Here is a 24,242-nt window from a genome sequence, read left to right as displayed (position 1 = left end):
TAGCCCAGAGTGAGGGCTCAGTGATTGCCGATTGCTGTTGCCATTACAAAGGTACCCAAGCCCATCTCCCGTCTCCTAGGGCTCACCCATGAGCTGGAGGATGCTGTGAGTAGTTCATATTTGGCTTTATTCAAAATTTCTGTACTTTCTCACTCGATGGCACTGATCTTAAATTACTTTTGTGTGCCTTTATTATTCCTTGCTCTGGATTCACTCTTATCTAGCTAGCTTCTCAGTCCCTTGTACAAATGAATCTGTTGGGATTATTCCAGCAGTCACCTTTGACTCAAGCAGGGAACAAGCCTTCTCTCTTTCTCCTTTCTCCTTTCCAAATCTTCCCACCTTCCCAAACACCTCACTCCCCAAACAAACAAGGACATATCATTTTTAAGCATCTAAAACCTTCTATGACAGTTTGGTAATAAAGCAGACTTTGATATATCCAATTCCTCATTAAATCTCATTCAAAGATACTTTGTCAGTGAAGTTTCAAGAGAACATTATTGTGACGTGGTGGGCTCTTATATTAAGCTCTCCAAATAGTCTTTTGGTGATGCTAATTGGTTCTTCTTGAATTACCTGAAGATAGAATTCCAGAACTACTGATCTATGAAAATATTTACTTAAGTGATTTATTAAAGCATACTTATTTATATGACTTCTAGGTAGTAAATCATCAATGTTTTTTGGTCCTTACTCAAATACTACTTAAGTTTCAGGTAATACATATAAGCTATCCCAGTATCAACTTTAAAATATTTTTTTTCCTAGATGAGACTTAAACCACAAGGATTCTTTTATAAAAACAAAGTTGAAATACCATTCGAAGACAAAAATAGCATTATTCCTTTCACCAATAACTAATGTGAACCTATTTATTAATCTTTTTTTCATGTCTCTTTCTTACTTTCTTGATCTCTCTCTGTATTGAAACCCTTTTCAGGGCTGTTTATTACATGCCAGGAAATTTTAAATCTACGAAACCAGACGCCACTGTTATTTTGTGAACTAAGAAATCCACTTACACGTTCTTTTTTGCTCTAACATATCAGCATAGTTTGCAGTCTAGGTTACAGCAAACTCTTGGTGTGTTTTCAGAAAGTCCAATACGCACTCCTGTGAATATCCGGCTATTGCTTCCATGTAGGCGACCCAGATACTTGAAGTCAGCATGTCTTTGCCAGACTGAGAAACAGTGAACATGACTGATATTAGCTAAGTGACTACCACATTCTCAGCAGCTTAAAATAACCTCGCACTAAACTCATGAGGCAGAGAGTATTATTGTTCTAGTTGTATAGATAAGGAAACTACGGCTCAGGATGAGTTAAATACGGCATGGATATAGTTTCATGTCCAGATACGAGTAGAGTTTTCTCATTTTGATGGGGCTGTAAGTGTGGATCAATCAAAAACACCATGGGCAACCAATGAGGACTTTCCTTCCGTATGGTGTGTGAACCTGGTCAATGAACATAAAAGGCAAGTCGCAGCCTGCCCGGCGTGGCAGCGATGCTCATGTCGGTGCATCTCCGTCGGGCTGACCATGATTTATGACATCCGAGTAGCTGTTCTCAAGTGGAACGAGGACTTCCTCACAGGTAGAAAAACTGCAAAAATTCTTCGAGACGAAGCATCAGATGCAGCCCCAGACGGCCTCCATGCTAGAGGTCTCCCTCTTAAGGACATGCCAGCTGCACACAAAGCCTAGCAGATTGGAACTGCTCATTTTGAGTAAAGACTTAGGCTGGCAGCAAATTTAGGAGAATGGAAATGTCACAAATGAGGGGCTCTTTGGATGGCAGAGCCACTTACTTGTTGACTGAAGGACAGTTAATTCTGTGCTTAATACATGCATGTCTCCAGTGGATCCAGCGTTGGCCTTTTCAGCCACATCTGAATACACTGTATATCCTTTTCTCATCAAACATGTCATTTCTGAAAATAAAGGATGGCAATCCAAAAGCTGGAAGGATTCCTTTGCTGTCCTCTCAGGCTCTTATTCCTGTCTTTCCAGGGCCACTTATTTATAGAGCAAAGATTTATGATATGTCTAGTACATTTCAAAGTTATTTTCATTTATTTATTTATTGTTACTTTTTTGCATGGGCAGGCACTGGGAATCCAGCCCAGGTCTCTGGCATGGCAGGGGAGAACTCTGCCTGCTGAGCCACTGTGGCCTGCCCTTCATTTATTTTCTAATGGGAGTTTCTGGAAAAGGTTTTGCTCAGAAAAAAAGGAGACAACTGGAAAAAGGTTTCAGAGGTGGGGGTACCAGTGTGTATGGCTGCTTTGGTCAGCTGATCCCTCAATATCTTGTCCCAGAGAGGTGTTTTTAGGATTTCAGGAAAATTGTGTCAATAGAATGGGATTTGAATACTGGCTCCGAATATATTAACCAAACAAATTCCTCAAACCTCCATTTCCTCACCTTTATTCCATGCTATTTTATTACTTAGGAAACTAGACATGTTTCCTAAGCTTTAAAATAAGGAAAAAAAGTAATAAAATCTACTTCAAGGTTTTGGTGATGTTCAAATCATGCATTATATAGGAATGTGATTTTAAAACTATTTCAGAAAAGTGAATTATTATTTCTATGTCTTCCAAAAACTTTGAAAACACATAAATGCCTAGAGCTTAGAAATGTGAACAAGTACGCATTAGACTAACTAGTTGACTTCAGTAGATAATGCGAATTATTAATGGTACGATTATTAATCAGTGTCAAAGATCAGTGAGTTTAACTATTTTGTACAACATATAATACCTCATGTGATGGGTAGCTTTTAATGTGTTATTCATATTTTGACTTCTCAGTGGATGGATGAAATACTGTGATAGATTAGGAAAGACTTTAGGGTCAGATAAAGAAGAGTTTCAAACCAGGTTCTTGTCATTACTAAATGTGCACAGAGCACTAGACTCTCTGCTCCTTGGTTTCCTCAAGTGTAGAACTGATGCAACTATCCCTGTCTTGCCAGAGTTTTCTAAGAGATGACGCTCATAAAGCACCTTCATAATAGCGACCAGTCCAGGGGCAATGGCGGCCATGATCACGGTCACAAAAGTCAGTTCGAGTTAGTAAGAAGTCTAATGGGTCATTCTAATCTGTGATTTTTGCTGAAAACATTTCTCTGTGACTTTTCAACAAATTGTGTGCTTTTACTCTGGGACCAAAAATAAGTCTTGGAACTAATTCATCTCCTATGGCCAATAGTCTATTCCTTGTGATAGTAATTCTTTATCATATATCATATATATCATATATATCATATATATCATATATATCATATAACTTAGTAATATATGATATTTTAATATACACTACTGAATTAATTGCAATCCTGACAACTTTACCCCTTGTTAAGTTACAGTGCCTCATACAGAAGGGCACATGAATAAACAGATTAAACCCTGGGCAGTACCTGCCAACTTCAGGCCAATGAGGTGTACAGATGGAAGGAGAGTTAACACCTTAGAGTTTAGTGAGTTGGCCTTCAGTGGTTTCTGTTCCTTCTTCACTCTCTTGGAATACCACTAGGCTGTGTAAGGCATACTGTCACCAACAGCATGAGATGAAATAAATATATGGCTACAATAGAAGAGACAGATATAGTTTATAAGTTGACCCATCCATTATGAATAGATTATCCCAAGAGACTAACCAGACATTTTCCATATATTTATGGATAGTTTCTACTTTGGATGGCTTTCCTAGATAAAGAAATAAAAGTAAAGGTCTCTTGATTCAGAAATTCTGGATAGCAGCCTGATATTGTGTGAACATTTAGCAGATCAAATTCCAAGGCTGGTGGCATCTGGTATTTATTGCCTGAAGTCGGGGTGAATAGAATAAAGGATACAATATGTAACCTTCTTCATTTCCTAGCTACTAAAATATTTCAGGATCACATCCTTTTTATTGTAACAGCACATTTTCAAGTGAAGTCAAGTGCAGATCCAAAATAACAAGACATAAAGGACAAAATGCAGAAGAGAGTTCTCGATAAGTGAAAAATCCAACCAAATGTTCATTGTGCCCTATACTCAGAGAAACCATAGAATGACACTGCTTAAACCAATTCTTCTACATATCTTTCCCTATTAGATACTTCCATGGAAACCAGGAACTCTGGAGCTCATGTCTTCCCTGATTTCTCCCTTTTCTTTTAATAATATTCCTTGTGTTCTCTCACCTACTAATTAGTGTCACCATGTGCCTATATTGTTAACAATTTAAAGAGAGCAGTTCCTTTGAAAATATAATCTCTTTTTAAATGCATCATCATTTCGAAGTAATCTCGTAAATTTTGTTGCTGATTTAGGTCTTAAATGGCATATTTATTTATATTAAATTCTGCCTTCTGTTCATCTTGAAGATATTATATTTGTATACTGAATAGAAGTGATGAACCAAATTTAATTTTCTCTCTACTCTGGAATGTTCTGCATCTTGTAATCACCATTGATTGCCTACTTACCAGTCAGAATCAATAAAAGGAGTAGATGTGAAATTGCCCAATCTCATGTTTTATATTATAATAGTCTAGTCAAAATGGAAGGTACTAATAGCTGTCAGCTGCACAGCCATTATCTGATAATGACAGAGTATATAGCTTAGACTACAGAGAAACACATTAAAGTTGGAAGCTCAAATATTGAACTTTATTTTTAGGATGAAGTTTATGCACAAATCTCATCAATATATGTTTTTACCATTTTATGGATAATGATATAATTTTATTAACTTTTTTATCATTTTAATTGCATTTTCTATCAAAGACCACTAACAGTCTTTTACTTTTGTTTCAAGGTTTTCTCTGATATGACTAATGCATTTACCTAAAATCCATCAATATAAAATTACGAAAACATTAAAGCCTATAGCCCTTGCTGAGAATAACAACTTTCAATTTCAGGTTTACATAAATCAGCAAAACCTTGGAAATAAATGGTGGAAATAATACTCGAAAGTGAGAATCTCAGTCAACTATTTTTAAACACCAGGCACTTCTCTATTGTACTTTGTAGGTCTCAGAAAATAATTTCACTGAGCTTAAATATCTCTAAAATGGCTTTGTTTTTTTATGAAGTCTGTTAGATTCTGACACCCCACTGGGAGCAGCCTTTGGGTCATTCAGTGGTAATCAAACTTCTAGGTCCTTAAGGAAGCGTCCTTGGTTATAGTTCAAAAAAGAAAATGTCATGTGTACATTTTCAAAGCCCATCTCAGAAAGGAGCTTTACTGAGAAAAATCAATCTTAACAATTGATAAATTACACCCTCTATTGGAAAAGAAATGTGCTCCTGGCATTTTGGAAAATATTCAGCAAGATAGTCAAGTTCTTTTAGTGAATTCCTTGACAGTGATGTTCTTTTACTATTCCCTACACCTAAAAGCAGGAAGCCCTCCCTTATAGCTTTCAAGTGTAATCATTTGGGGGTATGCATGCAATAGAAATCTCATTTGTAGATTTTGATTACAGATTAATTGCTTAATTGTCTGTTACTATGTAAAATGGTTAATGGATGTGAGTGTTTGGTTTTTGACATTTTTTCCCTTTCTTTTTTATTTATTATTATTATTTTTTGCTGCCTTTATATTAAGTTCTTCTCCTTGGAAGCCATGTAATGAGAACTACCTTTCCCATTTCACATACCCGTCTTCACTGGCATCTACTGTAACAGCAAAATGTAGATTTTTTTTGTTGTAAAGTAGATTGAAGGTCAGGAATATCTGTGCTAATTTTGTCCATGTTGATCAGTCACCTTATATCGTGGAGATAGGCATTTTGGCAATTTGATTTTTACCTTTATATGGGATAAAGTTTTGTAATAGAGAAGGAATAACTTAGAAATCTAATAATATAATGAAATAATGGCCTAGGCTGTTAGAGGATACTCCAGAAGACCTTTTCACCTTTTTTTTCCCAGTCACATATGTCAATGATAATCATATTTAATACTTATTCAGTGCTTGCTCTGTGCCAAGCCCTGATCATAGAGCTGTGTGTTTTACCTCTTTTGATTCACATAGCCACTTCATGAAGAAGACACTATTTCTCCCCTGTTAAGCAAATAAGAAAACGGTTGCACAGAGAGGGTAAGTAACATGCCCAAGGCTGACAGAACTGAAAAGTGATAGAGGAATTTTATTTGAACCTCTCCTTTACCTGCTCTTAATACCACACTCTAGTTTCCCATGGAACCCCAGGGTCAGATTGTCCCCAGGGGCAAACCACGGAGAGTCCCTTGGATAAAAGCTAATGGTTAAAATGAGGAGGCTGCTACTGAAACCACAGCTTCCAAATTTGTCATTACTGGAATTGCTCATAAAGTAGCAGACCTCACTGCAGGGCAAGGAAGCAGGATACAGAGAAGTAGGGCAGGTGGCAGGCAGAGGATCTCCGATAAGCACAAATGAAAATTGCCCTTGGGAAATAACAGCAGCTCACTTTTATTGGGCACTTTCCATGTGCTGGGATCATTGTAAGGCAATGCCTTATCTAATTTAAACTTCTTATAATTATTCAATTTTATCAGTGCAGCAACTGGGGGTCTAAAAAGGTTAGGTAATTTTCCCAGGGTTACATAGCAGGTAAGAGGCAGTAGCAGGACTCCAACCCCACTTGTCTGAATTCAAAGGGCATGTTCTAGGATTTGCAGATTCAGCTCCGACATGTACAGAGTTTGGACATGTTCACTCCTGTCCTTACAACAAGACAAAGATGGAGACACTGAAAAATTAATGACTTTTCTTGAACCCATCAGAGTTGAGGTTAAAGGGCAAATTGCCATCCCAAAGTCTGGAAAGACAGGCTGATTCAGATAGACACAACCTAGATCTGCTTTCCTGCAGCAGCAGCAACTGGAGTCATGAACTGGTAGAAACAGTTAATAAATGGCCAAATAAATTCAATGAATTGCTAGAGATTGGATGTGAGAACTTCTGGGAGATGGGTCTTAGGGAGGCCCCCATAGTTTCTTGGTCTTTACCTCTAGGAACCCACAAGGTCCTCATGCTAAAGACCCTCTCTGCTCTGGCAGGGGGAGAGGGAGAGTGGTCCCAGTGAAATATTCCCAGAGCCTTCTCCATAACAAAGGCTCACTCTCCCAAAGAAAAGCTTTATCAAAGTCTTAGCTATTGGTCAGCTAAGGAAAGGGCATTCCTCTCCTTCCAATCTCATGTGTGGGGGAAATAGAAAAACAGAAGCAAAAGCAAAGTCAAAGGGGTCAGATCTTAAAAGAAATACATTTGGAAGGCCACAGCCAGGGAAGAGTATAGGAAGGAGAGGGATAATAAGGTGTACCATTGGAGCAACGCTGGAAAGGTCACAGCCCAGAGACACACGCTCACTAAGACACGGAGATTTGAGAGTATGGAACACTCCCCGTCCTGGACACCTTACCTCCGCACCAAAAAAGCCACCGGATGGTGGAAGGGCGTTACAGCTGACAAAGCTGCAGAACCAGACTCTCACAGTCAAGAGGAGAGACGAAAGGAAGGACACTTGTAACTGTATTTTACATACACACACAGATACATGCCCACAACAGGCCTTAACACAGCCACCTCCTAATGTGAATCCTTACTCTAAAGATCTATTTAGTTTTGTTAAGTAAAATAAAATGGGTGTTAAAATTTAAATTTGAATTAAACTTATATGCAATTGAAAATTCAGGCCCTCAGCTGCACTAGCCACATTTCAAATGATCTGTAGTCACACGTAGCCAGGGACTACCATATTGGACAGCACAGACAGAACATTTCCTTCTACCTAGAAAGTTTTGTTAGATAGTGGTGTTCGAGAGTGTGTGTGAGGTATAATGATACAAAGAGAAGTGCAGCTAATATCTTCCAGAAACAACTGCAAAGCTGCTTTTTTTTTTACAGTGAAAGTAATAAATCTCTTGCAGCATAATGTCTAAAATTTGCATACATGCAGAGGTGCTTGACCCTTTCAAGTGGAAGAAATATCTTCATTTTTACAGATTGTGAAATGTAGAGTTAGTGTAGGCAAGTCACATTATACCAGCAGTAAATGGCAGAGACAAGAGTTGAAGTCATGTTAACACCAAAGCCTACTCACCTCAACTTTGCATTCCAAGACGTCCTGGTAAGGTTGCATCCAGCACTGAGAGGCCACCAGTGGGTGGGTGCAGTGTTGGGCACCTCTGGCTATTTAAGCCAGTGTCTGAGCTTAGGATAGTGCAGGTGCCCATTCTACTTGGGCAGGGCTCTCATAGGAGTTGTCAGATCTTTTGTTACACATTACTTCTGCCTGAAAATATGTACATTCTCCTGCAAATCCTTCTTGAGCTTTGCAAAATTTACTACTTTTATATGCTTTGCATTAATATTTAGCTCACTGTTTCAGTTTGCTAAAGCTGCCTGAATGCACTATACCAAAAATGGGATGGCTTTTACAATGGGTATTTATTAGCTTTCAAATTTACAGTTCTAAGGCTGTGGAAATGTTCAAATTAAGTCATCAACAGGATGATATCTGAACTCTGAAGACAGACTGCTGGAATCTGGGACACCTTTGTCCACAGGAGAAGGCACATGAACAGCTTCTGTTGGTTCTTCACTCCTGGGTTTCATTGTTTTCACCTTCTGGCTTCACTGAATTCTTCTTTGAGCTTCTGTGGGTCCTTTCTGAAGTTCTCCTGGGCTTTTCTCTATATATTTCTTTTTCACTTCATCCCTTTTAAAGAATTTCAGTAAAAGGATTAAGACCCACCTTGGGGCAAATCCTCAATTGAAATAACCTAATTAAAGGTCCCAATAGGTCAGCACCCACAGGAATGGATTAAAAGGACCTGACCTTTTCTGGTGCACATAACAGTTTCAAACCACCATACTCATAATTTAATTTTCAGGAGTCCAATTTTATTCGCATTGTTCAGTTAGTGGAAAAAAAAGGCAAACAAACTCTATGCATAATATAATTGCATAGTTTTAAAAATTTTCTCTAAGCAAAGTTGTAGATTTGATCAATTAAAATCTCTTTGGGCAGGCCACAGTGGCTGAGCAGGCAGAGTTCTCGCCTGCCATGCTGGAGACCCGGGTTTGATTCCCAGTGCTTGCCCATGCCAAAAAAAAAAAAAAAATCTCTTTAAAAATAAACTCACTACCATATACTGGGAAAATATTTCCATTTCTCAGTTATTTAGAAGTTATTTGAAGTGTCTTCATTTCACCTGCCTTTTGTGATTGTAATTTCTTCTTTGGGGAGATGAGAGGTTAGAAATAAATTGCTTTAAAGTCACTTGAGCTTTTTTTAAAGCTAATTACATTATATTTGTTCTTTTTTATTTCTTTTGCTCTTAATTTTCTTCAGTTTTTTTTTGGAAATAACTATTGGGAAAACCTAAAAAAAAAAATCCTTCTTTTTATAGTTTAATAAAAGCAACTACTTACTAAATCTTTTGCAGTTAGGAAATTTCAGTTAAAATTTAATAGTTTTCAGGCTGTGAAATGGACCTTTGACTCTTACATGCTCAAATATTTTGGAAAGCTGTGGATCATTGGTGATTGGCAGTTCAAAAAGACAATGATCTGTTGTGTCTAGCTCTGTCATGCTGGAGAATACTAAATCAATAGTAATGCTATCAGAACCAGAAATCAAATGCAAAATAGCTCCCTTGGCTTCCTGCATAATGACATTGGCTCTTTTGATAAATTCCTAATGGGTTCTTGGACAGGAGACCTGCTAGAACAACCCATACAGGGTATAAATGAAAAGGGTGAAGCAGTGATATTTATTGTGCAGAAAAAAAAAATGGTTTCAGCTAACACTCTACCCAAAGAATGTCCAAATATAACTGACTCTAAAATTATGAAATGGCATCAGTGAAGAGGCCAGGAGGAACAATCAACCATATTCTTTTGGCCCTACTAAAAGTTGTCTGCACTAAACTGTACACCTTGTAACTAAAGGAATTCAAACAGAGCAAAGCGTTGCAGTGACCAAGACAACAAATTTCCAATAGTACATCACAGTACCTATTTCCTCAAGAAAATGCAGTCATTGGCTCAAGGGCATCACTTCTAGTGGATGTGACTGAGTGCTTGAGTCAATTTGGCAGGTAGTTTGATGCCATGAACATATTTTGGAGAGAAATAAGGGTTTATGTAATTGTCCTTAAAAGCCTGAGCAGACTTAAAACAAAACAAAACATTGTCACCTCCTGTACCACAGGACTCATGAAATTTTTAGTTAAGCTTCTGTTATGAAGTATATCATACATACAATAAAATATATAGAATGTATACATGTGTTTATGTGATACACATGCATATACATTTATAAGACACATACATATATATATGCATACATATATGGAATAAAGAGAAATAATATTCAGAATACCTACAAGAAGAGGAGCAAGATAGCAGCATAGGGAGGTGTGGAATTTAGTTAGTCCTCTAGGACAGCTAGTAAATAGCCAGGCACTGTCTGGAGCAACTGTTTGGGGGAGTTCCATAACTGTACACACATTGTACACCAGTCTGAAATGAGTGGAAGGGCTGAGGTCATAGTGCAAAATTGTTTGGAAAGTTTCCTGAACTGTGTATGCTGTTGCCCTCCCCCACTGGCATGGCTAACTGTTTTGGAGACACTTCCCTAGCAGTCTCTATTAGGAACAAGGCAAGGAGTTACTAAGCAAGCTCCAATTGTAGATTTAACCAACAAATTTGGACTGCTGAATACAAGCTCCAAGCACAGATAAATCCAGTGCAAGCACAAGAAGAACCCTGAGGTCTCTCCCAGCAGGAAGGAGGCAGGGCTGTTGAAAAAACACAAAACAACAACAACAGAAAAAATAGGCTTTTGGAGTCAGTTGAGCTCAGAAAGGGGGCACAAAGAGCTGGGTGCCACTCTGGCTCATGGTTGGTGAACCTGGGGTGCTGAGAACTGGCTCTGAAAGGATTTTTTTTTTAACTTTTTAGCAGCCCATTAAACAAAGCTTTTTCAATTTTTAGTATTCACTCAGGCAAAGCATTTTCAATTTTTAGTATTAACTCAGGCAAGGGCAGATTTAAGGTTGTCTAAGAAAAAAATTAACTAGTCTGGTAAATGAGATAATTCTCTAAAAGTCATATCTTCACCAAGAAAAGGGGTGCAGGTGACAGGGCCCAGCACAACTGGCAATGTCCTTCAGAGAATTCAAACCCCAGGGTCTAGAAAACAGAAATAACCTATGTCCACCTTCTACCTCAGCCTGTGTCTCAACCACACCACTGTCAGGGACAAGGCCTGCTGAGAAACAAAGGTACCGCACCACTTTACACTAGTGGGGAGCTGGGAGCTGACAAGTCCATATGCTTGGCAGGCCAGGAAAAGCACAGAATTAAGAGGCTCCACTTAAAGACAGGCATCCTCTTGGGCTTCATCCTCAGGAAAACTTGATATTGATCACATCCTCATCCTGAGAGTTGGGCCTGTCTTGTCTGGGAAAATCTGATTTGGGTCGATCCTGTTTGTCAGGGCAAGAACCAGAAAAATATAAGCTGAAAATTCTGATCAGTTACACAGAAGCTGTGCTAGAGGTATAGAATAAGTTGAACTGAATGTCAAAGGACAGATAGAGAACAAAACCAACCAACAAGAAAACCCTAGGCGAAAGAGAGAAAATTACCTTCAGAATAAACTAATCAAGGAAATCAAATGCCTAGACATTAGCAAAAAAGTCACGAATAATACTAGGAAGCATGAAGATTTGGCCCAAAGGAAAAAAATAAACACTTCAAATAAGATACAAGAGTTGAAATAACTGATTAAAGATGTTGAAACAAATCTTCTAAATCAAATCAATGAGGTAAAGGAAAATATGGCAAAAGAAATGAAGGATATAAAGAAGACACTGTATGGCCTTTCAGAAGAACTCAGAAGCTTGATAAAACAAATGGTAGAACATATAGGAATGAAATATGCTATATAATAACAGATTTACAGAGGGAGAAGAAAGTATTAGTGAATTAAAGAACAGGACATCTGAAATCTTACACACAAAATAATAAATAGGGAAAAGAGTGGGAAAAAATATGAGCAGGGTATCAGGGAATTGAATGACAACATGAAGCACACAATTATATGTGTTATAAGTGTCCCAGAAGGAGAAGAGAAAGTAAAAGGGGCAGAAAGACTTAAGATTACAGATCCAAGAAACATCACTTATCCCAAACAGAATAAATCAATTTGACTACTCCAAGACATTTACTAATCGGATTGTCAAATGTCAAAGAAAAGAGAGAATATGAAAGCAGCAAGAGAGAAGCAATCCAACACACACAGGAGAGGCTTGATAAGACTATGTGTGGATTTCTCAGCAGAAACCATGGTGGCAAGAAGGCAGTGGTATAATATACTTAAGATATTGAAAAAGAAAAATTGCCAATGAAGAATTCTATATTTGGCAAAACTGTCCTTCAAAAATGAGGGAGTGTTTAAAATATTTTCAGACAGACACTGAGAGAGTATGTGAACAGGAGACCTGCTCTACAAGAAATATTAAGAGGAGCACCACAGGCAGATAGGAAAAGATAGAAGAAAGAGATTTGGAGAAGAGTGCCAAAATGGAGATTATCAGTAAGGGTACAAAGAGAGAGAAAAAAAGATAAAATGTTTAAAATCCCAAAGACAAAATGATAGAAGGAAATACTGCCTTTAAGTAATAATATTAAACATTAATGGATTAAACTCCTCAATCAAAAGGCATAGACTGGCAGAAGGAAATAAAAAACAGTACCTATCTATATGGTGTCTACAAGAAACTTACCTTAGATTCAAGGACAAAAATAGGTATTTGCATACAATGGAACACTGAGCAGCTGAAAGAAGGAATCAAGTTGTGAAGCATGCATCTAGGTGAATGAACCTCAAGGGCAATATGTTGAGTTAATCCAGAAATGAAAAAACAAATATTGTAAGACCACACAAATATGGATTAAACTACAATGTGCAAACTCTGAGAATTGAATTTGAGAGCATATGTTATCAGGGGATAGGATATGGGCAGAGATTGGATAATCAATAATTAAGGAGTATAGAATGTTTGATAAGAATCATTGTAAAGATTCCTCTAGATTGTAATTGCTTACAGCAGTCATATCTACTCCTGAGTTTTAACTGTTATTTCTAAATTCTGAGAAGTTGAGTTCTTGGTGTGTAACCGGGTCCTTCTCTGGAACTGTGGGTATTGGTGTTATACCTAAAACTCAGATTAGAGTTCTGCAGCTCTGAAAGTCAGTATTACTCCATATAGTAATTATTAAAGAAGCTGAAAAAGAGATCAGACTTCAATTAGAGATATGAGTGAGACTGATCTGATTAGGACAAAGGTAAGTCAGAATACAGGATAAAGCATGATATTGACTATTTTTAAACTTCGACTTCTGTGTGAGACCAAATGAAGAGATGTTTATTTGGTAGAAAAATTTATATTTTCTGTAGCACACTATCTAAATTAACATGTATGCTCAGTTTAGTCAAACAACATAATTACATGGACCCTTAAATAGAGAATGAGCTCTCGTTTCTGAGTACAAGTTAATGTAATGTCCCTATGCATCTAGAGTAATTTGGGCAGAAAATTAAAAAAAAAAGTATTTGCAAAGTCTACTTGAGGCACTGGAGTAAAATATGGAACTATTAAACTTCCCTACATGGGTAATTTCTGATATTCTTTCAGGCATGAGGGGCTCCCAATTTAATAAGCCAAATACTTAATCATGGAGCTTGCCCTTATGAAATTTATTCCTACAAAGGAGAAGCTAAACCTACTTATATTTACTCCTAAGTATAACCCCCAGAGAACCTCTTTTGTTGCTCAGATGTGGCCTCTCTCTCTAAGCCAACTCTGCAAATAATCATACTGCCATTTCCACTATGTGGGGCATGACTCCCAGGAGTATAAATCTCCCTGGCAACATGGAGCATTACTTCCAGACATGAGCCTGACCCTGGCATGATGAGACTGAGAAAGTCTTCTCGACCAAAAGGGGAAAAAGAAATGATACAAAAGAAAGTTTCTATGACTCAGAGATTTCAAACATGGTCAACAGGTCTTTCTGGAGTATATTCTTATTCATTAAATAAATATTCCCTTTCAGTTTCTAGTGTATTAAAATACACTAGAAGGAAATCCCTGAGACTGTTGAATTGTAATCCAGTAGCCTTGATTCTTGACAGTGATTGTATAACTATATAAACTTTCACAGTTTTACTATGTGATTGTGAAAACCTTGTGACTGACACTCCCTTTATCCCATATATGGACAGATGAATAAGAACATAAATAATAATAATAATAAATAATATGGCAGTGGGCTAAGGGAGTTGGGATGTTTGGATGTTCTTTTTTATTTTTATTTTCTTTGAAGCAAGGAAAATGATCTAAAATTGATTGTGGGGATAAATACAAAACTATATGATGGGTCTGTGAGCCATTGATTGTATACTTTGGATGCTTATATGGTATGCGAATGTATCTTAATAAAATTGTATAAAAATAAAAAATGACTCAAGCATTTACAAATAAATATCTCATCATGTTCAATTCTCAAAATACAAAGTTTGTAAATGAAAACATTAAAAAAAGTCCAAATACCACCTAACTGAAAGGCTTTAGAAATTTATGGTAAGAGAAAATCTTCCTACCACACACTGCCTGCCTAATGTAGATCAACCTTTGAGTCTTGAAAAATGCCAGATAACATCAAATAATGTTTTAATAAAACTGCAAACTTGTCCATTTTCCATATTTGTATCTACAAAAGAATCGTACCTAAAGCGTGGACTCACTCTGGTCCTAACCTTGCTTTACATTTAGAAGGTAGCTGCTGTGGTTTTGTATTGAAAATGAACAAAAGTAAGCCTTGCTGTCTTTTCATTTACAGCAAACAAAAGATCTTTTCCCCTTTTTGCGACTTGATTACCTCATTTACTTAATGTTCTAGCTGAAGCTCATTAAGCCACTAAAGTGAAAATGTTCATGCTTCAAAAATACCTTTGTTTTGCTGGATTTCCAAATTAAAGGGGAGAATATTTTTTTAGACTGAAGGATTAAATGCAACCAGGGAACAAAATGAGGAAAAGCCTTATTTGAGAAGAAATAAGTCTTTGGAATAAGAGGTTACCATATGTCAATATGTCATATACAGGGAAAGCGAGCTTTTGATTACTTAGAGGTAAGGTTGCCAGAGGATTTCTGATTTAAATTTCTAAGGCTTGATCAAATCATCAAGGGGTTTGTTGAAAATCCCAGTAACTTGTGAACTTGACTTTTATTCCTTTGAAAAATTATACAAAATATTTTTTGCCCACATTTATATTCTATGAGGTACGTTTCTCCTTGTAACTTTGCAGCTCTTCTTGTGCAGGTTTTATACTCATTGTAACATCAGTTATTGAATTGAATTTAAGCACTTCTACAAAAAGCACTAACTTCTGGGAAAAGAAAAATGACCCCAAAAGATGGTTCTAAAAACGTTTAAGCTCAAAACCACCGAGAATAACTTACCTGGACATGAGTAGGGACTATTTAAATAAATTAATATGCAATCTTTAACAAAATTCCGTTCAGCAGTGTAAAAGATCAGAAGTCTTCAAGATATGCTGAATGAAGAAAGCAAAATGCTTCGCTTTTTTGCTCAATATTTTCAAATACGTGTACATATTTAAAAGTATTATACAATGGATTGTATATATTTAAAGTAGTGCTTTTGAAGAAGGGAAGGAAACTAGATTGAAAGAGATTGAGAGATTTGTTTTTCAATGAATGGTCCTTTGTACATGAATCATTTCAATATAGGATGATAGATAAATAGATAGTACTGTTTAGTACCTTAAACCCTCACTTTTTAACTATTTTACTTATATTCAAAATATTATCAAAACTAGATATTTTGCCCAGTAAAGCAGAAGCGTGGATATAGAGGTTTTTTTTTTTTTAATTTTGGAATAAAAATCTAAATTACTAGCAAATTTTCTTTGTAAATTAACCATTTAGCAGTAAAATGCTTTTGACCACATAGCAATAATCACTGGAACATAACAGCAGGTTGGTATAATAAATAAATTTGAAAATACAACTATCATTCAAGTAATGTGTACTTTACTAAACGTCATATATGAGGCCATCCAGTATTTTTAAATATATACTTAATATAGAAATGGACCAGTGAGTAAGGGACTTGATATTATGCAAATCTAGATATCCTGTAGAGACAAAAGTGATAGTAAATACATAAATCTTAGAAATTTGAACTATTTATTTTTCCCTTAGTTACCTGCAACTTCAGAAACTCATGCTTCTGAAAAAATTAAGTATTGAGTATTTGGTTTCCCCCTCCAAACTTGTTTTGAAATGTGCCACGTGAGGCATCTTTTATTATATTCCCAAATCTGCTGCTTCGTACAAACCAGTGCTACAGTGTTAGAAATAACAGACCCCCTTTTGTTTTCTAATACAGACACTGCCATTGTATTAGATTGTATTAGAGCTTTAAAATTTCCCATTCTACATTGCTGTTTTCAGTTTCTTTTATGGAATTATTGTTTTTAAATGATCCAATATTTCAGTAACCTTGTATATCGTTATATTTTGAGTTTTGTTTTCTTTCCCTCCTTCCCTCCATTCGTCTCTATTTCCCACCCTTTCTCCCCCCTCCCTTCCTTTCTCCCTCCCTCCCTTCTTTCCTTTCTCTCTTCCTTTACCTTTCTCTCTCTCAGGCTCTTTTGCTCTCTCTCAAACATACAATTCACAGACCTCTGAACAAGGTCGAAAGGTGAGGATCCTGCAGCAGGGCATTTGGGCAGCATATGCTGGGCAGTGCATCTCAAGCTGGAGAATTGACTGCCACTTTGGAGCCTGATGGAACTAGTGTGCAATTCATGTACGCCTAGTAGTGAAAAGGAAACTTCATCTTGTGTCAGCACAGTCTGCTGATAAGATTTTATCTCTCCTCCTGCTGATACTGATAGAGCTATAGCCAGGAAGGCAGTAAATAAAGAAAATATATTATGGGCTGGATTTGTCAGCTAGCAGTACTTTCTCAGAACTACATCAAAAAAGATCCAGAAATGTTCATCTTTCACATCCGTGGATCTCAATAATGAATTGTGTGGTGGGGGCAGGGAAGCCATTATGCAATTCATTTAAAGCAGTTGAACATTTCTTACACAATCAGCCTAATCTGAATAGATGACTAAAAATCCAGGGTTTGATAAATTATCTTCATGGCACCTACATCTTATGCCTCAAGAACCCTAAGCAAACCCAGAGCTGTATTTATGGATTAATTGAGCATGAATAATTTACCACTGCAGTTTACATAAGTGTAAGTATTTTTCTCATTCCAGTAAATAGACATTTCCAGCTTCAAGAGAAAAATCAGAATACTGCTTCCCGATGAAATGAGCCATCAGCTTATTCAGCTATTAAAAGAAAAAAAAAAATCTTTACTCTTACTGCCACCACTTACTTTTTAAATTGAAGTGATTTTTCAAGTTTAATTTGCTTTTCACTCTCCCTATATATATTTCTTTTACTTCATATTTATTGTGTTGATTTTTACTCTTGCTTGTAACTAGCCTGTTTTCTTGGTCTAGTTTGGTGCTACTGTTTTTGAATGACTTCGAGAATGTTCACCCAGGAAAACATTTTCATTGCAGTTATTTTAGATAGGCAAGGGTAAGAAGCAAATGAGAGGGAATAATAGTCATGGAAACACATAAGCGTTTGAAGGGCTTGCCACATGTTATTAATACCCATGTACCTTAGGTAAATTGGCTCATAATACTATGTCACAATTTTTTCATCTATAAAATGGGAATAATAATACCTAACTCACAAGATGGTTGTGTTAAATATGATAATGAATGTAAAAAACCTAATTTGTAGGAGGACATATATTAAGTGCTCAATAAATATTTATCCTTATTTATCTTATTAAAACTCATTTGTTTAACAGTAAATTCTAAATCTCTAAATTATTAGTTTAAAATTTGTTATTATATGAAACTTTATGTAATCCTGAATAGTGACTAAAAAGTCTACTTGAGAAATGGGTCTTATAGTGTGGTTACTTGTCTAAATTACAGCTTTAGGGCATGTTAGGTATGTTCAACTTGTAGATATAAAGTTTATGTTAGAGTTTTAATCTTTTTGTTTACATCAAAAAAGACTCTTGTGGGAAAATGAAAATGTAAATGCAACTGTTCAGAAAAGAATACTATTATAAGTTAATTAATCCCTGTTTTGCAATAGAGAAATCCATGTAAACCCTACAAGGCATGAGTTTGGGAAGCTGAGTTTAAATATGATTTTTATCATCTACTCTTATTTCTTGCAATATTTTAAAGCATTACTTTTGTGCTAGGATTTTTATTTAAGTAGCTATTAAAGCTAAAATCTAAAATTTTGCCATCTCAGTGCCCCTGCATAATTATTTTTGAAGTTCAAATATAGTATAGAAACTGGCTACTTAAAGGAGTTTTTCAGTGAATCTTGTAAAATCCAAGATATCTTTTATGATATAAATATGATTGTAAACTTTAATTTTTCATAAAACATAACACCCCTGTGTAAATTGCAAAATCCATTGCATACTTCCTTCCTTGGGGAGAATTATGGCTTTCAGCCTGGTATTGGGTTATTCCTAGAAAGGCATGTCACATTTCCTGCCACTTCTCCATGGCTTTATTGATGGGGCTATCACCCTAGAAACCCAGTGAATTCAGAGATGAGGCTGCCTTCCTGCTTGATTTTTCACTGAGCTGCATTTCTGGAGACTACTCTGGTGGAGGAGGCCAAAAGGATAATTCCCCATAAGAATGATTTTATACTTCTGGTACTATACATCAGCACATAGTGTTCGATTCCTGAATCCTAAATGGGAATTTTCTTACCATTAGTCACACCACAGTAAAACCCTCAGACCTATCCAGAAATAATTATCATTTAATTGGCTGGTATTTTCTTCATCATTCTCTTTCAATCAAATATTTAAAAAGGGTCTACAGAGCCATCCATGTGAGGTAAGCAAGTTAAGGGTATCAGCTTGTGGCTAGCAGAGGGCTTGGAGTCAGAGGGGTGAGGCTTCTCTACCACTGACAAGCTGTATAACCTTGAGTAATTTCTTAAAACACCTAAGGCTGGGGCAAATATAAGTCAGTATGATAGTAATACCATCTCTTCTGAAAAGATGAGATAATACATACAGCTATAACTACAGTACCTTCCATGTGTATCGGTGGCTTCTAGACAGATCCATACTTGGAAGTATGGACCTCTTCTTCTCACCTGTGGCTAGACACCATAAAACTGCATCTCAGTAGTTAGTTGTGGGCTCCTACATCCATCCCAGGCTTGAGGAGCTCTGGTGTTCTCTGCTTAGTTCATCTATACCTGGCATCCACCTTTTCAAGTGCAACCAAGGGCAATCAAGTGCTTTTCAAGCCACAGGGAGTCAGTGGCTGGCACTGCACAGGTGAGCTGCTGAGTGAATGTGTAAGCCCAACCTCAGGAACCATAGCAGATTTTTTATTTAGGTCAGCATGCTGCTTTGAAGCTGTGTCATACCCCAGAAAAGCCATGCTCTTTCAATCCAGTCTTCTGGGGGCAACCCTGTTGTTAGGTGGGACCTCTTACTTAGGCTATTTCCACGCAGATGTGACCCCACCCATTTAAGGTGGTTCTTAATCCTTTCCTGGAACCCTTAATGAGAGAGATCTCATTGCCAACCCAGAGGGTGGAGAGATGAAACCAAGAGACACAGACATCTGGAGATGAGGAGTTGCTGAGAGAGCCGTTTGATCCAGAAGCTGGGAGAGAAGGACTGCAGACGTTGCCATGTGACAGAGAAGCCCCAGATGTGATCAGCCTTTCTTGAGAGAAGGTATCCTCCTGTTGATGCCTTAATTTGGACATTTTCATGGCCTTAGCATTATAACTTGTAACTTAATAAATCCCTTTTGTGAAAGCTAATCCATTTCTGGTATATTGCATTCCAGCAGCATTATCAAACCAACACTGTCAATTTTGTAGCTCCTGCAGAATTAGGGTTTGTCACTCAAAATGGCCTCTGTTTACTGTGGCGGATTTTTGCCTTTTGAAGCTGTCCTACTACAACCAACATGCCTTTTTATTTAAAAGGAAAATCCCATTGTGGTAGTAGTATTATTAGAATCTAATACCCTGTAGAAGTCAAAAAAAAAAAAAGGGAAATAAATTTTCTCAGGCTTCTTGGCGGCTGGGCCCAGTCATGTGGACTTGATTTGGCCAAAATGATGCTTCTGTTTGGGGTTTTGACTACAGAATGAGAATAATGAAGATTCATTCATGATTGCTTCTGTGATAGTCAGTGGCAGGGTCACATATATGCAGAGAAGTATATAAAACAATGTATTCTTCAGTTGCTAGCAGGAGCGTGGAAGGAGGTGAAGCCAATTTGGGTTTGGAAAAATCTTTGCTGCCATTACAAGTTTTGTGATACAGTAAACGTGGGAGGTAACAAGGGGTTAACCTCACCAAGGAACTAAGTTTACCAATGCATACTTCCACTACTGGCTTGAGTCTTCTCTGATTTAAGACTAGCATCTACTCATTGCTTGTGGTTATCAGATCGAGTTTACTGAATCTATGGCAATCACAGTGTAAGTGGTTGTATTAACCTGTTGATTATTATTCAGCTTTATTAGTCTAATTACATCCCAAGTTCAGGAGGGTATTAAAAATGGAAGACAGTGTTTCTTCTTGTCTAAAGAACTGAATTTCATATTATACACCTATATGCTATACAGTTATCTAAAGTTTGTATGAAATATTTATAGTCCTTGCATATATAAGGCTGATAAAAAAAGTTTAGCAACCAAAACAAATAAAGAACTGAATTTCTTTAGTGAATGGGAACAGGGGTTGTGTGTGTATCTTGTTTCCTTTAAAATCTTAGGAGTACTCCTGGTCTACTTCATTAGAAGTTTAAATATTATGTTGATTGAAATTAACAAGCTAGTTTGGGGAGCTGTGTATGCATTTTGACTTCATCTCATAAGAAATTACTACTTGGGTTTTTTCCGAGGATAGGAGTTTCCAAAGTGTTTTCTTTGATAAGACCAAGCTAAAAAATGGCTCCATGGTCAAAATAAGTTTGGAGAAAAAGACATGAAATATTTCCCTCTTGAAAATCCACATTTTATATTAACACATTAAAGGTTTTGAGCATTCCTGAGAAAATTAACCTATTTTCTGACCCAGGGTTTTCCAAATTATCTGACTACCAAAGCCTTTCTGTAGGACAACTATCAGCATTTCATGAGATACATTTTAGCATATATTGCCATAATTTAGGTTACATTGTGTTTCTTTGGATTATCTACTATGAACAACAGATTCAGTGGGTCTACGTGGGAGAAGAATAGGTAATAAGAGATATTAATTTGTACAAAAGTTCATACCAGTGGCCCTTCCCAGTGCTGGCAGTTTCTGATGAGGGATGGAGGGAGAAGTTTTCCTTGTTATCCATAAGCTTCAGAAACTTATTTCCCCACCTAAATTTACCTACAGTCTTTGATCAAGTCTTCATTTGCACACATTTACACCTTTAGACCTAGATCTGGATTGCTGTTCTCTTCACAGATTTAATTCAACAATTTTTTTTTAATCAAGGAAGCCCACAAGTTAATAAAGTAGTGAGAAACATGGCTTCAAAAGAATGTAGAAAGTGGAAATGTCTTGTGGCAAAAATATAACGAACTGGATGGAAATAAAAAACACCAGATTTAAGATGGTGCTTCATGCTGGCAGGCATGGAGTGGGGGTGATCAGGGGGGACTACCCAGAGGAAGCTGCAGCAGATGTGTTGTTGGGGATCAGACTGAAACTATGAGGTGTCCACACGGGGGGTTCACCAGGGAGCGCTTTCAAGAAGGAGCCTCTGAAGGAGAAAAGGAAGCAGCTTGGGAGAGAGGGGGAAGTTGAACAGCAGCACCTTTGCAACATTGGTTTACAATGAACTAACTCCTGGTCCTTCTGAGAGGTCAAAACTCCAGGCCTGACCCCTGCACTAACCAGTTACTGGGTGTGAGTGGCCCCTAGGGCAGGGGAGTGACCTTGCTGAGTCGGTGTTGGCTGAAAGTGGCCAAACTGCCCTGGAGCTGCGGGATTAAGGGTCTTGGTTCTGATGCAGGAACTTAAGGGAGTTTAACTCCATTGGCAAATACTTGAGCTCTGACACATGGCTAGCCATCATATTATTTTTTGCCTCTTTTTAATATCCGTAATAATGCCAAAATAAGTTTTAAGACAAAACTGTTTAAATAATTGCACATATGATAAAAAAAATTTCATATCTGAATTCTAAATTCCTAGGAAAAAGAATCCTAGTGCCTCAGACCAGACTATTGTTTGGTTTCCTGGTCAAGTGCTATTTCAGTTGGCTATAGTCAAAGGGGCGCAGCTTTTCTAGTTCAATATGACACTTGAGGCTAGCTTTTCCATGGGGCGCTGGATGATGGAATATTGCAAATACAGACAGAGACATAGGTGTTGCAGTCACGAAATGGTTATATAATCATATAAATAAATATAGATATGTATTTCCTGTCATCACTTGTCATGCTACTGGGAAGAACACTATCTAATGGGTTGGCCTAAACAACCAGAATCTATTGGCTAATAATTTTGAAGTCAGAAGTCTAAAATCAAGGTATCGACAGATAAGGAGAACCCAGAATCTGTACATTCTGGGGCTGGCTGCCATCAATAGTTGCCTTGGTTTTTATTTCTGCACACCTTCATGAGGTGATGCCCTCTCCTCTCTAGATTTTGTGCCTTTCCAGTTCTCTTTATAAGGCCTCCAGTCACCCGGACAGAGGTCCACCCTGCTTCAGCTGGCCACACCTTCACTAAAAATAGCGTCTTCATAAAGTCCTATTTGCAATGAGTCCACACTCGCAAGGACTTGAATTAAGAGTGTGTTTGTTGGGGTGCATAATTCAACCTGCCACACGTGCTCTCATCATCTTTGCTGAGGGAAGGTGTTTTAGTGTCTCTGGAATTCCTTCCTACTTGACTGACTTTTCCCACCCAAGAAAAACTAAAGGATCCCAAAAAAACCTTTTATAAAACCCATGATATTAATCTCACGTGTATTTCTCAAAACAGTCCTAAAATCTGAAGGTAACTTCTCACGTAGCTTCCATGGGTTAAATACAAAACCCCAAGGAAGCCCCTGCTACTCTATACTCTGACCTAAATTGAAGCTTGATATTGCTGGATATCACATTCATGAACCAAATTTAGTTTCAGTTTCAACCTGGTGATTCTTTTTTATGCTCGTGGCAGCCACCCGGCCATAAAGGTCTGCATGACATAAAGTGAAGTTCACGGATGACAGTTAACTGAGAGCATTTGAAATCGTTGAATTCAAGATTCAAGAGAGGAAATAGCTAATAAGAGATGTGTTTACTTCTTTATTCCAAATTGTCACAATTAGTTCCCCTCCTACACGTTTTCCCTGGAAAATCAACTCACTCTTATTCCCAGTGATTGGATCACTTTGGCTTTCTGTATTTTCAATTAAAAATATCAGGATATCTATAATTAAGTTTACCTGCACTTACGCAGGAGGAAATTATTGATCTAAATCATGTTATAATTGTCTCAGATCTTTAACGGTTTGTGTCATGTTTGGTCATGTCACTGTTGTTTCCTCTTGCCTTTGAAAGCATTTATCCTTTTTGTTTTACTGTGACATTGATATGTGTTGTTCTTTTCCGCGAACAAAGGAACCAGCATCCCACAATGCATAAACATTTGTGTCATCCTTCTCTCTTGAAATTAGTATTCTTTTGAAGGTGTTAACATATTTGTACTGTCTGTGACACCTTTACCGGCGACAACTATGAAACAAAACAGTGTACAGTGAACAAACACATCACTTGAAGCCGATTAGATTAATTACTATTCGGGACAGTGCTTAGATTAATTATTTTGTTTGTGTAGCATGTTCGTTAAGTACTTGCCTGATTGCTGCTCAGAAGATTGATTACTTGTTACATTTACCTTGTGGTTTCTGTGGGGAAAACATCTTTTAGGAGTCATCACTTCTAAATAGCCCAGGGGGGTTGGTTGACATGAGAATGCTCCAGTTAAGCTGCAAAATAGAGAAAAGGCTGGGGAAATGTGTTCTTTAAATAAACACCTACGGTTGTGGCCAGAGTAGCCATCAG

At 37.2% G+C, this 24,242-nt stretch overlaps 1 protein-coding gene and 1 long non-coding RNA gene across 5 annotated transcripts in view; one reads left to right on the top strand and one right to left on the bottom strand.

Annotated features, from left to right (window-relative positions):
- The window catches only part of NTNG1 (netrin G1), a 377,262-nt gene that overhangs the window by 104,282 nt on the left and 248,738 nt on the right, over positions 1-24,242 (top strand). The gene's annotated exons all lie outside the window — the stretch shown is intronic.
- The window catches only part of LOC143649939 (uncharacterized), a 49,340-nt gene continuing 49,144 nt past the window's right edge, over positions 24,047-24,242 (bottom strand). The window contains exon 3 of the long non-coding RNA XR_013159240.1: positions 24,047-24,166. This is a non-coding gene — a long non-coding RNA (uncharacterized LOC143649939). The remainder of the gene's footprint in view (positions 24,167-24,242) is intronic.

Source organism: Tamandua tetradactyla, chromosome 11 (assembly GCF_023851605.1).
Source record: "Tamandua tetradactyla isolate mTamTet1 chromosome 11, mTamTet1.pri, whole genome shotgun sequence".
NCBI classification, from domain to species: Eukaryota; Metazoa; Chordata; class Mammalia; order Pilosa; family Myrmecophagidae; genus Tamandua; species Tamandua tetradactyla.
This window is presented reverse-complemented; position numbering and strand designations above follow the sequence as displayed.